We start from the raw sequence: 15,437 nt of genomic DNA, 5'->3' as shown, positions 1-15,437 counted from the left end.
GAACCTGTTTGACTGGGCACGGAGTTTAAGAAAAACATGAAGATTTTTGAATTTGTTATCCTTAAGGAATCAAAAAGGATCCAAAGTATTTGTATGGTTATAAAAGCTTCTCATTAAAGGTAGAATTGAATGTTTAAGCTAAATTGCTTCAAAATTTAGAAAGGGGTCATTCTTTTTTAAAAGGTCCAAAAAGGAAATAGGTTTACATAAACCGTAATATAATACATATGCATACAAAAAAAATATTTTGTTGCTTGATAATAGGCTATATAGACGATATTTACACCCTAAGTGTACCATGCTTTATTGTTGTTTGAAAGGCTAAATGATAATTGGTGTTCTTTTGCTTCGCAGGGATTAATCCAAGTTAGGAAGAACTATGGAGTGTCTTGGAGTCAATAATGTGGAAAAAAAGGCCAATCAAGAAGCACCCGAGCGGAAAGAAGCAAAAAAAGAGGACTGGGATTGAGCCACTGCGACCGTGGTCGACCGCGGCTGGACCACGGTAAGCTAATGAAGCGAGGCAGAATGATAGGCTCTCACCGCGGTCGCGCCGCGTTTTGCCGCGGCCGCGGTGAACTGTGCAGCTGCCTGGAACTTTTGGGACCAAAGTGTAAATCGGGAAAAACTTATTCCAAACCCTTATAAACTCAAGAAGCTCGCCCAAGAAAAAAAAAAGAGCTTGTTTTTAGACTATTGTGGAGGCAAGAACAAGTGTGAGAAGAGCAACCAACCATTAGAGTTTTTCTATCTTCTCTTTATTATTTCAATTGCACATTATGAACAATTTAGTAGTTTTATCTTGTTTGGTTATGAGTAGCTAATTCCTTAATCTAGGGTTTTGATGGAACCTATTGAAGGATGAACTTCTTGTTATGTTAGTATAGTTTGCCCAGTTTATTCTCTATTTGTTCAACTGCGTCCTTGTTGTAGTTAATTGATAGGATCCTCAATTAGCTGTGCCTTTTTAGTGTGCATAACTCGGGAGAGAGTGCATATTTAGGTAGTTGTTGAATAATACCACCCCCAAAGTATATGAGGGATCAATAACCGAGGGTTCAAAGGCGGGATTAGGAATAACGAAGTCGTGGGTGCAATCTAAAGTGAGCTGTAATAAACAAAGCCAGCTAGCGTAACTCGGGAGAGTGCGTCTAGTAAATTTTCGTGATTACTCGGGAGAGATTTACGGTAATGAGAGTGCTTATGATTGATAGAGAAGATTAGGCGAATCTATATGAAACATAACCGGAAGGAATTCCATCAATAGGGAAAATCATAACCTTAGATCCTTCTCTTAATTGTTTACAACTTAATCATAGTTAGTATTTATTTGCTTAATTACAATCAGTCTTAGTTAGTAGAAACATCATCAATTATATTCAAAACGTTTGGGAAGTTGATTACGTAGAATTTCGTAAGTCTAACGAGAGTAGTTGATAGGTTAATTCCTTGTGGGTTCGACTCTGGGCTAAATACTCAGATTATATTTGCAACGTCCGCTTAGTCCTTTTTATAAGGCATAGTTGGGCGTGATCAAATTTTGCTCTGGTGCCCAAGTCAGTGACAGAAGTGCGGAGAAAAAGATTATGGGATGGCTTCGAGCGCTTGGACGAGCATGTCACCTCGATCCTGGCACCGTCTCCGATCAGGATTGAGCTTTAGGGAAGTCCCCTTACCTTACTCTACTTTATATTTGTTGACATGGGGACATGCCAAAATTTTAAGTGTGGAGCGGGGGATGGCTGTTGTTGTAAAAAGACTGTATAACTTTGTATGATGTTGCTTTCTTTTTGATTGTTTGGTATTTTAGGGTCATGTTAGTTAACTTCAACTTGGCCCGAAGACGGACACCTTTCGACAGGTCTCTTGAGGGACATTAGTCGAACAAAAATAAATAAAAAAACAAAAAAAAGGGAATATAAGGACTCTTCCTGATGATGGATCCTTTAGACAATTTCTTGAGGGAAGTACGTTTAAAAAAAACCAAAAAGAATTTTTATTTTAGGTAGTGTAGTAACTCCCCCTTGGTTTTTTTTTGGGGGGGCCACGGTTCTTTTCCAAGGGTTTAGCTGAACCGGGTGTAGGTAGTATTTTTTTTGTTTATTTTGTTTTTAGTTTTTAGTTAGTATTGATGGGTTACGAGCTGAAATAGAAAGAGAAACCCTTGGCGTTAATACACCTGAACACAGTAGACAATAGAGTGTAACACTTAGTCTCATTGGTTGACTCTTGCTAAAGTGCCTTAAATTTGTATGTTTGTAACTGACTTGAACACTCAAAAGAGAGTGTCTTGATAAATCAATCTGGAGTGAGTCATGAGCCATGTGTGTGTGAGCTGTACTGTATTCTATGCCTTCATTTGATGCCTAGAACTTGCCCTGTGTGTTTACAAAGCGAAATAGTAGCTTCATTCAGTCTTAGAAGTGATATAGGCATTTCTTTGTTAAGCCAGATATATAAAGTAGACCCACCTAAACGTAATACATCGTAGTTAACCCCGTTGAGCCTATAAGCCTGTTTCTTTGGCAACCACATTGCGAACATTACTCAATTGTTTGAATAGCCATTTGTTTGAACCCCTTTTACCTCCCATGAGCACTTGAATGGCCTTGAAATATGCAAAAGTTAAAGTGTGGGGTGGTGGTTTGATTTTTGAGTGGAACCAATGAAATAGAGGAAAGGTGCAGTTTTTGGAAAAGTAAAAGAAGAAGCACCACTTAAAGGAAAAGAAAAAAGAGAATGAATAAATGTAGTAGTTGATAAGTAGTGGCTTGATATAAATGCACCAAAAGAAAGGGGATGTTATAAATGTGGTGGAACGTCTGGTTGACATAAGTATGATTTTGGAGGTTAATGTGACTGTATTAAAAGTGCTTAGGGAGGTTAGTCACTATATCCAAATATATCCTACCCATCCCTTAGCCTGTATTACAACCAAGTGAAGTCCTAATTGATCTTAGACTGAATAGGCTCGATTAGTAGAGTAGTACACTACGGGCAAGGTTATGGTGCGTCTTTGTGGCATGTGAATGTTCTTTTTGAGAGTGAGTGAATTTTGTCTATCTGAGTTCCTAATTGTTCTTAATAATATTATTTGTGGAACTACTCTCTTGTGTGACGTGAGGGCATGTGATTCACGAAGGAAAGGTAAGTCTTGACCTATGTATAGAGTAGTTTGAGTAAGTATGAATATTGCACGGCACTTGAGATTCGACTTTTGAGGCAAAGGTTGTTCACTGCTAGGTGCAACTTTGGTGAATTTTTCTTGGTGTGATACGTTAAGGGAAAAGCTTGGGGAAGGAACTTTGATAGAGTGTGGTGGATTGCTCGAGGACTAGCAATGATTTAAGTGTGGGGTGTTGATAATAGGCTATATAGACGATATTTACACCCTAAATGTACCATGCTTTATTGTTGTCTGAAAGGCTAAATGATAACAAAATGCTCTAATTGGTGTTCTTTTGCTTCGCAGGGATTAATCCAAGTTAGGAAGAACTATGAAGTGTTTTGAAGTAATAATGTGGAAAAAAAGGCCAATCAAGAAGCACCCGAGCGGAAAGAAGCAAAAAAAGACTAGGCTTGAGCGACCGCGATCGACCGCGGCTGGACCGCGACAAACTATTGAAGTAAGGCAGAATGATAGGCTCTCACCGCGGTCGCGCCGCGTTTTGCCGCGGCCGCGGTGAACTGTGCAGCTGCACAGAACTTTTGGGACCAAAGTGTAAATCGGAAAAAATTTATTCCAAACCCTTATAAACTCAAGAAGCTCGCCCAAGAAAAAAAAAGCTTGTTTTTAGACTATTGTGGAGGCAAGAACAAGTGTGAGAAGAGCAACCAACCATTAGAGTTTTTCTATCTTCTCTTTATTATTTCAATTGCACATTATGAACAATTTAGTAGTTTTATCTTGTTTGGTTATGAGTAGCTAATTCCTTAATCTAGGATTTTGATGGAACCTATTGAAGGATGAACTTCTTGTTATGTTAATATAGTTTGCCCAGTTTATTCTCTATTTGTTCAACTGCGTTCTTGTTGTAGTTAATTGATAGGATCCTCAATTAGTTGTGCCTATTTAGTGTGCATAACTCGGGAGAGAGTGCATATTTAGGTAGTTATTGAACAACACCACTTCCAAAGTATATGAGGGATCAATAACGTAACCGAGGATTTAAAGGCGGGATTAGGGATAACGAAGCCTTGGGTGCAATCTAACGTGAGCTGTAATAAACAAAGCCAGCTAGCGTAACTCGGGAGAGTGCGTCTAGTAAATTGTCGTGATTACTCGGGAGAGATTTATGGTAATAAGGGTGCTCATGATTGATAGAGACGATTAGGCGAATCTATGTGAAACATAACCGGAAGGAATTCCATCAATAGGGGAAATCATAACCTTAGATCCTTCTCTTAATTGTTTACAACTTAATCATAGTTAGTCTTTATTTGCTTAATTACAGTCAGTCTTAGTTAGTAGAAACATCCTCAATTGTATTCAAAACGTTTGGGAAGTTGATTACGTAGAATTTCGTAAGTCTAACGAGAGTAGTTGATAGGTTAATTCCTTGTGGGTTCGACTTTGGGCTAAATACTCAGATTATATTTGCAACGTCCGCTTAGTCCTTTTTATAAGGCATAGTTGGGCGTGATCAAATTTTGCTCTGGTGCCCAAGTCAGTGACAGAAGTGCGGAGAAAAAGATTATGGGATGGCTTCGAGCGCTTGGACGAGCATGTCACTGTTATCCCCCCCCCCCCCCTCCAAAATTGTTGTTCTTTTCCTTTTCCAAAGCTTTTCAAACCCAATTTTCCTCTTTCTTACTAATCACCCAAAAATCTCTCTTTCTTATTGATACAATGCAGACGAAATTCGGAATATTACTTTAGAATCAAGCTGTGGGTAAGTTTTGAATCTTGTTTTATTTCTTTCTAAAACTTTTATTGTATGTGACTTGTATATGATACATCAATACCCAAAACAACACTTGATACAAATACTAATACAATTATGCTACAATAGATTTTTAGTATAGAGTTGTGAATGAAACTTGAAGAATATCATAATTGTATCATCATTTTTCAGAAATGTATCGTGATTGTATTGTTTGTATATGTATCATAATTGTTGAAGGAATTGTATTACAAATGTATGATAATTGTATATTTATTGTATATTATTACGATTGAGTTCATGACGAATTTCACAGTTTGTATTACAAATATATGATAATTATATATTAATTTATTAGTATTGTATCATGTATTATTTTGGGTATTAATATACCATATTGATACAATTGTGATACAAATATGATACAATTTTGTTTTAAGCATAGATGTATCTGATACAATTCAAATGCAATTATGATACAGTTATCTTACAATTTCTGAATATTTCTTCATTTTCAGTGTTGTCCAGTCTCCCAGCAATGGTGGGAAGAGAGAATATGGAGATTCTGGGCATAAATTAAACCATTAAGGGATTTTGATGTTAAAAAAAAAAAGAATGAGAGAGAAGAGGAGAGGGAAAAAAAGGAAGATTGTAATTGAATCTCTTAATTGAAGGCACTAATAATGAGGTGAGCCTTTTAAGGAGCAATTTACATAATTTGTAAGAAAAACCTAGATATTTTTTAAGAACTACAAATCATAAAGAATATGGGTAAATAAGTTTCTAATATAGTATAACTAGGTAAAAAACCCTTCAAAACAATTCATTAGGTTGATTAATTCAAATTCGTGCATAAGGCCCATTAAAAAACATTTCCTACTAAAAGGTATTTGTTTTCAGAATTCAATTAGAAGAAGTCCCGTTAAAAACGAAAGAATCTTTACCATTTGTACTTGTATGATGTGTTGGGAGGGATTAATTTAAAATAGAGCTAGATTCAGAATTTTAATTTGATGAAATTGATGTTTAAAATGTTTGACACTAAACTCAATGCATTTTTAAGCTTATGAGTTAAACTAGTAATACTGATTGAATTTTTTGTGAATTTTCACAATAAAATATACAGTGCGCAGAAAATATCTACTCCATATGGTCATTTTAGGTGAACCGGGTACTAGATGTGGCTCCTGCTTCAAAAGAAATATTACACTGTTAGAGGTTAGAGGGGATATAAATTGGATGTACATGGACGTCATATCAAGATTTTTGGCGTCACGTGTGTGTTTAAATCTAAAGTGACCATTAAATCTTGGATAGTATCCGATGGCAAAGGAAGCCAATTTTTCACTTCATTATGTTTTCATTTTCTTGAATGACATCTTATCTCTTACACGTACCGTTATAAAGTGTTTCGTGCATTCATTCTTCAAAAATCATTTCTTTGATATTTGACTAAGATTTCGGCTTCTAAGTGCCCATCCTTTGACACTATTTTGCACTACATACATTCAAACTTGCCAAGGTGGGGTCTCTCTTGGCAGTATATGATTCAAAGACAAGAGAGTAAAGATAATAAAGGGGATGGGGCATTGGGTTTGTCAACAGCTTAAAAATGTTATAAATGCAAATAGCTAAGACAAGCAGAATGGAAAGAGTGTGAACTGAATGCAGAAAATCAGAGGTTGGCTTTTTGGTTACAGAATTCAGAGAGACGCAGAAGATGCTGCTGCAGATGGCATCCATGGGCTAATTTGGTTGACTTGTATAGCACTGAATGAGCTGCCAGGGGGACCACGTGATCTTCATCTTCACCAGTTTTAAACTAGGGCTAGTTACTAAACTCCATTAATTCAACTTTATTTATAACCTAAAGTTTTTAAATTGCTATATATTGCTGCCAAAGCTGTTAGTACATGCTCTATTTTGAAAACTTAATTCTCACGTCTGAGTTGTGATTTGCCCACTTCAGTCTAGTGTTTCACTTATGCGCTTTCAAGTTACCTCAAAAGGGTCAACAAAATTTACTAATACATCATTTAACTTGCAAGTCATTTAGCTCCTGTTTGGTAATAAATTTTGGCGATTTTGTTTTTCAATTTTTTTTATTTTTTTTTTTGAAACATTGTTTATTCTTGTAATATATATTTGAAGAAAATTTGAAAACACAAGTTCCCAAAACTAATTTAAGAAAGTTTTTGGGTGAGAATTTTGATTCCACTCACAATACTTCAACTTTTTTTCAAATAAAATGTACTATGTCCAAACACAACTTCAAAAACCTTTTTTATCAGTTTTAACCAAATCTATGTCCAAATGTTAGGTCAGTGTTCAATTTATGTTTGTGTGATTCAGGCTTTTAGCCTCTAAGGATTGAACAAGTTTGAGGTGCAGCTTTTGCAGATATTCAAAGGTTACAACTTTGAAATGAGGAGTGAAAAGTAGAGTAGTGGATTAACTAAAACCCAGAAACAATAGGCACGCCTTTTCAATTCTATTCCCATTCAGAGCTATTAAAATTCACCAAATGGATTCAGTCAACAGAAGGTAAGTTCAGAGTTCCTCGAGCTGTTAATTATCTTCTCTTCTTTAAGTGAAACATGTCAATAACTTTAATGCTAAACCATTATACTATGCACCTATGAAATAGACTTGTGCTTTGTCTTTGGAGGGATATATTGAGTAATACAAGCTACTATATCATTTTCTTTTTCGTTCCAATATCACACGTCAAACTCGTATATTTTTTTCATTATATAAAATCACACGTCAAACTCATATATATATATATATATATATATATATATATATATATAAAAAAACATAGCAAGGAATTTCTTCTTATTAAAACGAAGTTTGCTAGAATCAGAGTCGCTTGGATCTAAATTTTCTACGACAGCGGGTCATAATCTAATCTGTTCAACTTAAAATCATTGTTATTAATTATAATATTGTTTGTTTTTATAAAAAGTTTAATATTCAAACCAATTCAAAGATTTTTTTCCATTTTTTTACCGAGTGAAAGCGTGAGAAGTAAAAATAAAGAGTTTATACTAAGATTGATTCGCCAATTAATATATTTCCTGAAACTTGAATAGATCGAACGGGGTACATTGTTGTGGTTAAACATTATGTTAGATTGGTTATGACATAAAAGGACAATATAATGACCCTGATTACAAATAAATGGGAAGGCAAGAATAGTATTGTGTGTGGATAAGTTAATACCTAGTTGACTATAAGGCATTTGCCACAAGATTTTTGTGGTTGAGTAGTTGTGGGTATCCCAGTCTCCTTAAATTTTTGGAAAGTGAGTACTGTTATTTAGTACGAGTGGAAGATAATATGGGATTAAAAGATCGCGTAATGGCTTCCTGGCCACTTAAATTTGTAGGGCTTTCAAAAGCCGATATATAAACTTGCATTTTTCCTGTTTGTCTAAAAAAAATAAAGTTGATTTTTTGGAAGAGTAAAAATTATAATTAGAAGAAGTTTCTAGAAAGTTATGGAGTAATATATTGGATATTTGTTGTACTTAAGAAATATCTAGATATTCTAGAATCTGGATATTTAAGGAAGATATTAGTAGAAGGTGATAGAATTGTCTAGATTATTTTTGTATCTAGAATCACCCCTAGATAAGTATAAATAGGAGTAGCCTTAGGCATTTGTAATGAAGCCAAATTCAAGAAAGTCTTCTTCAATAACAATGTTCTCCTTTCAAAAATTTCTCTTCTATTTTCAAGCTTCCTCGTCTTTAGTTCAATAACATGCAGAGGCAGAGGAAAGAATGCCAGCTTAAGTAGATTACGTATACGAAACAAATTCCAAAACAAAAAGAAGAGAGAAAAACACTTACCTGCAAAGCCATGCCGGAAACACTCCGCGATAGCTCCGCGTCACTCTCGGAAGCAGCGCACATAGGGGCAAACACCGATGCCGCCTGCTCGGTATTCGCCAGCAAGTTGTAATCTACGGGAATGACTATGTGTCGGTCGGGACCCTCCGTCCTCACTTCCACGCGAGGATGTCGCTCCAAGAAAGCTCGCACATCTTCGGGATCGACGTCCAAACATGAACCGTCGTCCTCGGCATGCACCACTCCACCTCCTCCGATAGCAGACGACGTACCACCCTCAGCAGATCGTACAGATCCCCCGCCTTGACATGCCCTTTCGGCCTTAGGGGACCTCCCCGCCAAAATGGCATCCGCCATAAAAACGGCCCATGTACCTGACCTAGGCGAGGACGCCAGTCCCGAAGTAACAACTCTTTTCTTTTCAAGATCGGTGGCGATGGCCTTCCCAAGCTCCACCCTCTTCATTTTCCGCGACGACGATTCATCCCCGTTGGAAGGCTCATCCACGAGGTGATAGACAGCTCGAGAAGAGATCTCATCCCGTACAACAACTTCATAAGGAGAGTCCCTTGTTGGTACAGTTTGAGTACGATCTCCTCAAACGAACTCAGCTAAGGTAAATTGCATCTCCGCCGATGCGAGGGCCTGACGAAATGCCGGGAACGGAGCCTTCTTCTTGAAAATCCTACGACCTATCACCACAAAGAGGTCGTATCAATAAAAGACGACAAACAACCGAAGGTCAGAGCAAAAGGTACACTTACCAGACGGAACATTCGGCCCAAAGCGTTTGAGGAAGGCAGGCCAATCCCGAGTCGCCACCACGTGAGGTAACACACGAGCTACCCAATCCTCATTACCGATGACGGGAAAGGGTGCAAGTCTCTCGGCTGCACAGAAAAGTCACTGGTAAATAAAAATTAGAAAGAACGAAAGTAAACAACAGGCGTGCGCTACAAACACCTACGGTTATGATTCCACTACTCTAGAAACCCAGCGGGGTCCGATACCAAATGCTCTGTTTTGATGAAGAAATATTTGTGCCAAAACTTTCGGCTTGCCCTGTCGTCCGTTCCGAACACCAAACCCCTGGTCCCACGATGTCGCAGATGTATCATGGTACCCCTGTGAAAACTTGGGGAAAATAAATGTAAAATGTGGTGAATGCCAACCTTACACCCAGCCAACTCTGCATACTTCATCAGCACCAAAAAAATCTTATACGTATACGGAGACAGCTGCGCCGTGCAGACTTCGTAGAATCGACAGAACTCCTCCGCCAGCGGAAGAAGAGGGAGGGTATGACCGATCACAAAAGGATACACGTAAAAAGCATAATATCCCGGTCTGTGGACCTCCACGAGGTTCCCCCCCCCCCCCTGCGGCTGGAACCATCTCTACATAAGGAGGAATATTGTACGTAGAGCGGAGTTCATTTATGTGAGTTGGACCGGTCTCAGAGATCACCAGAACGGGGGAAGGAGCAGGCTCCTTGTGGAAATCGTTCCTGAACATAGGCTTTCTTGGGAGATTCTCTTCCACGATGGGGAAACTATCGCCTCCCTCAACCGCTACATCCTCGCTACCGGAAGGAGGGGCCATGGACAACGGAGTGGCATCGGAAACCTCATCACGTGCACGGTGAGTTCGGGGCATCTTGATAATAGAAGTTGTGCTGGTAAACCTAAAATGAGGAACAGTGACTGAACGGAGAGATGAGAAGTAGAGCTACGGGAACTGGGCTAAAGAACTGAGAAAGATAATCAAAGGGGGCAATGTATACACAAGGAAGGAAATGGCTAAAAGTTTCTGAAAAAACAAAACCTTCACCTATTTATAGGGTTGGATGGCGCGAGAATCGAATCAGAAGACTGCCAATGGCGCTAAAACCAAAGCGACAAGCAATCAGATGTTGTCTCGGGAAGGTGCATAATGATGACACGCGTGGGAGTGACATCACATCCTGATAACTACATCAATTGGGATTCCATGGGACGTGTCGCTCTCTCGGCCTTGGCCAAACCGGAGCAATTCAACAGCCAAATTCTCCAACGAAAACGGATGATATTCGCTTATCAAGGATGTGTAGGGCCACGACCTCAATAAGCGGAGGGACTAACTGTATTGGTCCAAATTTTACAACCACGGCAACGGATAAGCAAGACATGGGACGGAGTCACTACAACACAACGACTGACGGTCGTTGTGGCAAAGGACGACGACCAGAGGCGGGCAGCTGAAATAAGATAGTATCGGTAGTTTAAACTTAGAAAAGGACAGGAAGAATATGCTTTTTGGATATTCTTTATGTTGTACTTTTTAGGGGTTTTGGGAAATTCTTTATGTTGTACAAAAAGGGGATCTGCCATTTTGAAAGAGAAGAGAACTGATTGTAAAAGAGAAGAGGGAATATACGAAAAAGTTGTCTTATTCGCTTCACTCAAGTACATGTTATTTAACTTTCATCCATAAATCTCAAGATTCATCACCCAATCATATAATCATTGGGAGGCACCCCTTTTCTACGACAACCATTATCTTTCTTCCATTTATTGCATATTTATGATATTACATACACTGTCAATCATAGTGCATTAAGTTCACAGATTAATGCTACTGAGATCTTCTCGTTATATCTGATTTTCATGCTATTTGATGTAGAATTTATTAAGCTCAACTAAGATTCACCCCATCAATTTGTTATCGATTGGTTCAGCAATTATTTGCCCAAGCACCTTTTAGAACACCTTTTTATTCTTTGAACTTCTAATTTTGAAGCTTATACGCGATTAATTTGTTATTTATATGATCAAGAAAAAGTACATTAAATAATTTAGCTCAAACCGTAAACCTGTTTCTCATTTCACGTGGACACAGCTTAAAGACTTAATTGAGAAGCATCGTAGTGAACCTTTTACTGTACTGAAAGAATAAGCTTTTCGAAAATATTTTAGTGAATAATTGAACTCCGGTACTTGGATTGCGCTTTGAAATGCTCATTTTCAAGCAAAAGAATGTTATAAATTTGTTACATTTGAAGAAGAACCTTGATAACACCACCAGAGAGTTGTTTTATGGATAGCTTGTATTCACTTTTGTATGTAGTGTATTTTTTATTACTCAATTTCTACAAATTAACACTCTTTAATTTTATTTCGAATTGTCACAACATTGTATCCACTACTTCATAGAAAGTGTACTTTCCCTCTCTTTTTTTGTCCTAATTTTTCAGAAAGTTAATTTCATCTTGACTACTGATCCATTTTCGTTTATCGACAAGTAAATTCCGTCAATTAACTTTCTTAACTTTGATTTTGGAAAACTAATAGGAGTATTCTATTCACCTCTTGAATGTGACAAAACTTGTTTGACCTTAAAGTTAAGTCAATAGTGAGATATCATTGCCGAAATTTTGAAAATGTATGACCCTCAATTAATATGACTCTATCAAAGTCTTTTTCTATAACAAAAAAATGTCTTTTTTTTCTATTCCTTTTGAGAATTTCATTAAGGAAAAATTACGCGACACAGTAAATATATACATTGTATTTATTATTTGTAGTTATACTTTCAGAAAATTATCGTTCATAGTTATATTTGAATTTTTTTTATTACAAATCCACCTGAAACAAGGGATCAGTTGTTTTGAAATGAAACAAGAGAGCAATAAGCTCTCGTAGTCCAGTTGGTTAAAGCACTGCTTAGTAAGCGAAGGTTGTATTCGTTGCACCGTTAAGACAGACTTTGATAATTAGGCAAATTATAGTTAGTAATTAGGCTTTATGAAAAGAGAGCTGCTATTCGGCCAAACTCAGTATGGCCCAAAAATGACCACACTGGTGAAATACCACTAAAGCCCTTCATTTCACATTTGGCTTAATGGTCATTTTTCCCTCCAAAATTATTTAATAAATATTGATTATCCCAAAACATTGGTCCCATAAATCATCATTCTCTCATGGGAAGACCAACCAACTTCATATGTATACCTATACTATTACGTATATATTTTATTTTTAAATAAAATTTATACGGATAGGAAGATCAAAAGCCTTCGTATATGTATACATATACTATTACGTATTTTTTTTAAATACAATTATACGATGGGAAGATCAAAAGTCTAGTATCATACATAATATTATTTTTTATACGGTATACAAACTTATACCATACACTTATGTTAAGAAAGCCTTCATTAAACGCATATATCACCACCCTTCCCCCTAACCTAAACATGAATGCTAACCTAGAAACTAGTTTGGAGCCATTAAACATGAAAAATAAAATATACATTGAAGAATAATGTTTGTAACATATTTTTACGAATATTCAAAGAATAATGCATATTCTTTGAACAGAAAGCTAAAAAAAGATCCATAAAAATTTGTACGAATATTTTAAGATACAAAAATACATTGAAGAATACTTGGACAATATTTTTACGAATATTCAAAGAATAATGCATATTCTTTGAAGAGAAAACTAAAAAAAGATACAAAAATGATATAGCACGTTGATGAGGTAGTTGTCAAATAGTAGTTTATATAATAGCCGTTATAATAAGGTCATTCGTATCGACCTATAGCTACCATATAAGTCCATTGACTAATATGGTTATAGTCATATAACCTATGCTAATTATATCGTTGTGATTCATAGTAATATCGACCGCTTGTATAATAGCCGGTTATATTAATTTCATTCATTAAGGTCATTCGTATCGGCCTATAGAAATCATATAAGTCCATTGACTAATATGGTTGTAGTCATATAACCTATGCTAATTATATCGTTATGATTCATAGTAATATCGGTCGCTTGTATAATAGTCGTCTATATAATTTCATTCATTAAGGTCATACGTATCGGCCTATAGCAACCATATAAGTCCATTGACTAATATGGTTGTAGTCATATAACCTATGCTAATTATATAGTTGTGATTCATAATAATATCGACCGTTTATATAATAGCCGGTTATATTAATTTCATACATTATGGTCATACGTATCGGCCTATAGCAACCATATAAGTCCACTGACTAATATGGTTGAAGTCATATAACCTATGATAATTATATCGTTGTGATTCTTAGTAATATCTACCGTTTATATAATAGCCGCTTATATAATTTAATTCATTATGGTCATACGTATGGACTATAGAAACCATATAAGTCCATTGATTAATATGGTTGAAATCATATAACCTATGGTAATTATATCATTGTGATTCTTAGTAATATCGATCGTTTATATAATAGCCGTTTATCTTAATTTCATACATATCGGCCTATAGCAACCATATAAGTCCATTCACTAATATGGTTGTAGTCATATAACCTATAATAATTATATCGTTGGGATTTTTAGTAATATCGTCCGTTTATATAATAGTTGTTTATATTAATTTCATATATATCGGCCTATGGCAACCATATAAGTCCATTCACTAATATGGTTGTAGTCATATAACCTATGTTAATTATATCATTGTGATTCTTAGTAATATCGACCGTTTATATAATAGTCGTTTATATTAATTTTATACATATCGGCATATAGCAATCATATAAGTCCATTCACTAATATGGTTATAGTCATATAACCTATGGTAATTATATCGTTTTGATTCTTAGTAATATCGATCGTTTATATAATAGTCGTTTATATAATTTCATTCATTGTGGTCATACGTATCGGCCTATAGCAACCATATAAATTCAGTGACTAATATGGTTGAAGTCATATAACCTATGGTAATTATATCGTTGTGATTCTTAGTAATATCGACCGTTTATATAATAGCCGTTTATATTAATTTCATACATATCGGCCTATAGCAACCATATAAGTCCATTGACTAATATGGTTGTAGTCATATAAACTATGATAGTTATATCGTTGTGATTCTTAGTAATATCGACCATTTATATAATAGCCGTTTATATTAATTTCATACATATCAGCCTATAGCAACCATATAAGTCCATTCACTAATATAGTTGGAGTCGTATAACCTATGCTAATTATATCGTTATGATTCTTAGAAATATCGACCATTTATATAATAGCCGTTTATATTAATTTCATACATATCGGCCTATAGCAACCATATAAGTCCATTCACTAATATAGTTGTAGTCATATAACCTATGCTAATTATATCGTTGTGATTCTTAGAAATCTTGACCGTTTATATATAGCCGTTTATATTAATTTCATACATATCGGCATATAGGAACCATATAAGTCCATTCAATAATATAGTTGGAGTCGTATAACCTATGCTAATTATATCGTTGTGATTCTTAGTAATATCGACCGTTTATATTAATATCATATATATCGGCCTATAACAACCAAATAAGTCCATTCCCTAATATGGTTGTAGTCATATAACCTATGCTAATTATATCGTTATGATTCTTAGTATAATCAACTGTTTATATAATAGACGTTTATATTAATTACATACATATCGACATATTGCAACCATATAAGTCCATTCGCTAATATGGTTGTAGTCATATACCCTATGCTAATTATATCGTTGTGATTCTTAGTAATATCGACCGTTTATATAATAGCCGTTTATATTAATTTCATACTGTCACGACCCCAGTTCACCCTCCATGAACATGTCGTGATGGCACCTAGTTCCTACAACTAGGTAAGCCTAACAATGCGGAAAT

Source organism: Nicotiana attenuata, unplaced genomic scaffold, assembly GCF_001879085.1.
Source record: "Nicotiana attenuata strain UT unplaced genomic scaffold, NIATTr2, whole genome shotgun sequence".
Lineage (NCBI taxonomy): Eukaryota > Viridiplantae > Streptophyta > Magnoliopsida > Solanales > Solanaceae > Nicotiana > Nicotiana attenuata.
The sequence above is the reverse complement of the archived record's forward strand: the minus strand, read 5'-3'. Positions refer to the sequence as shown.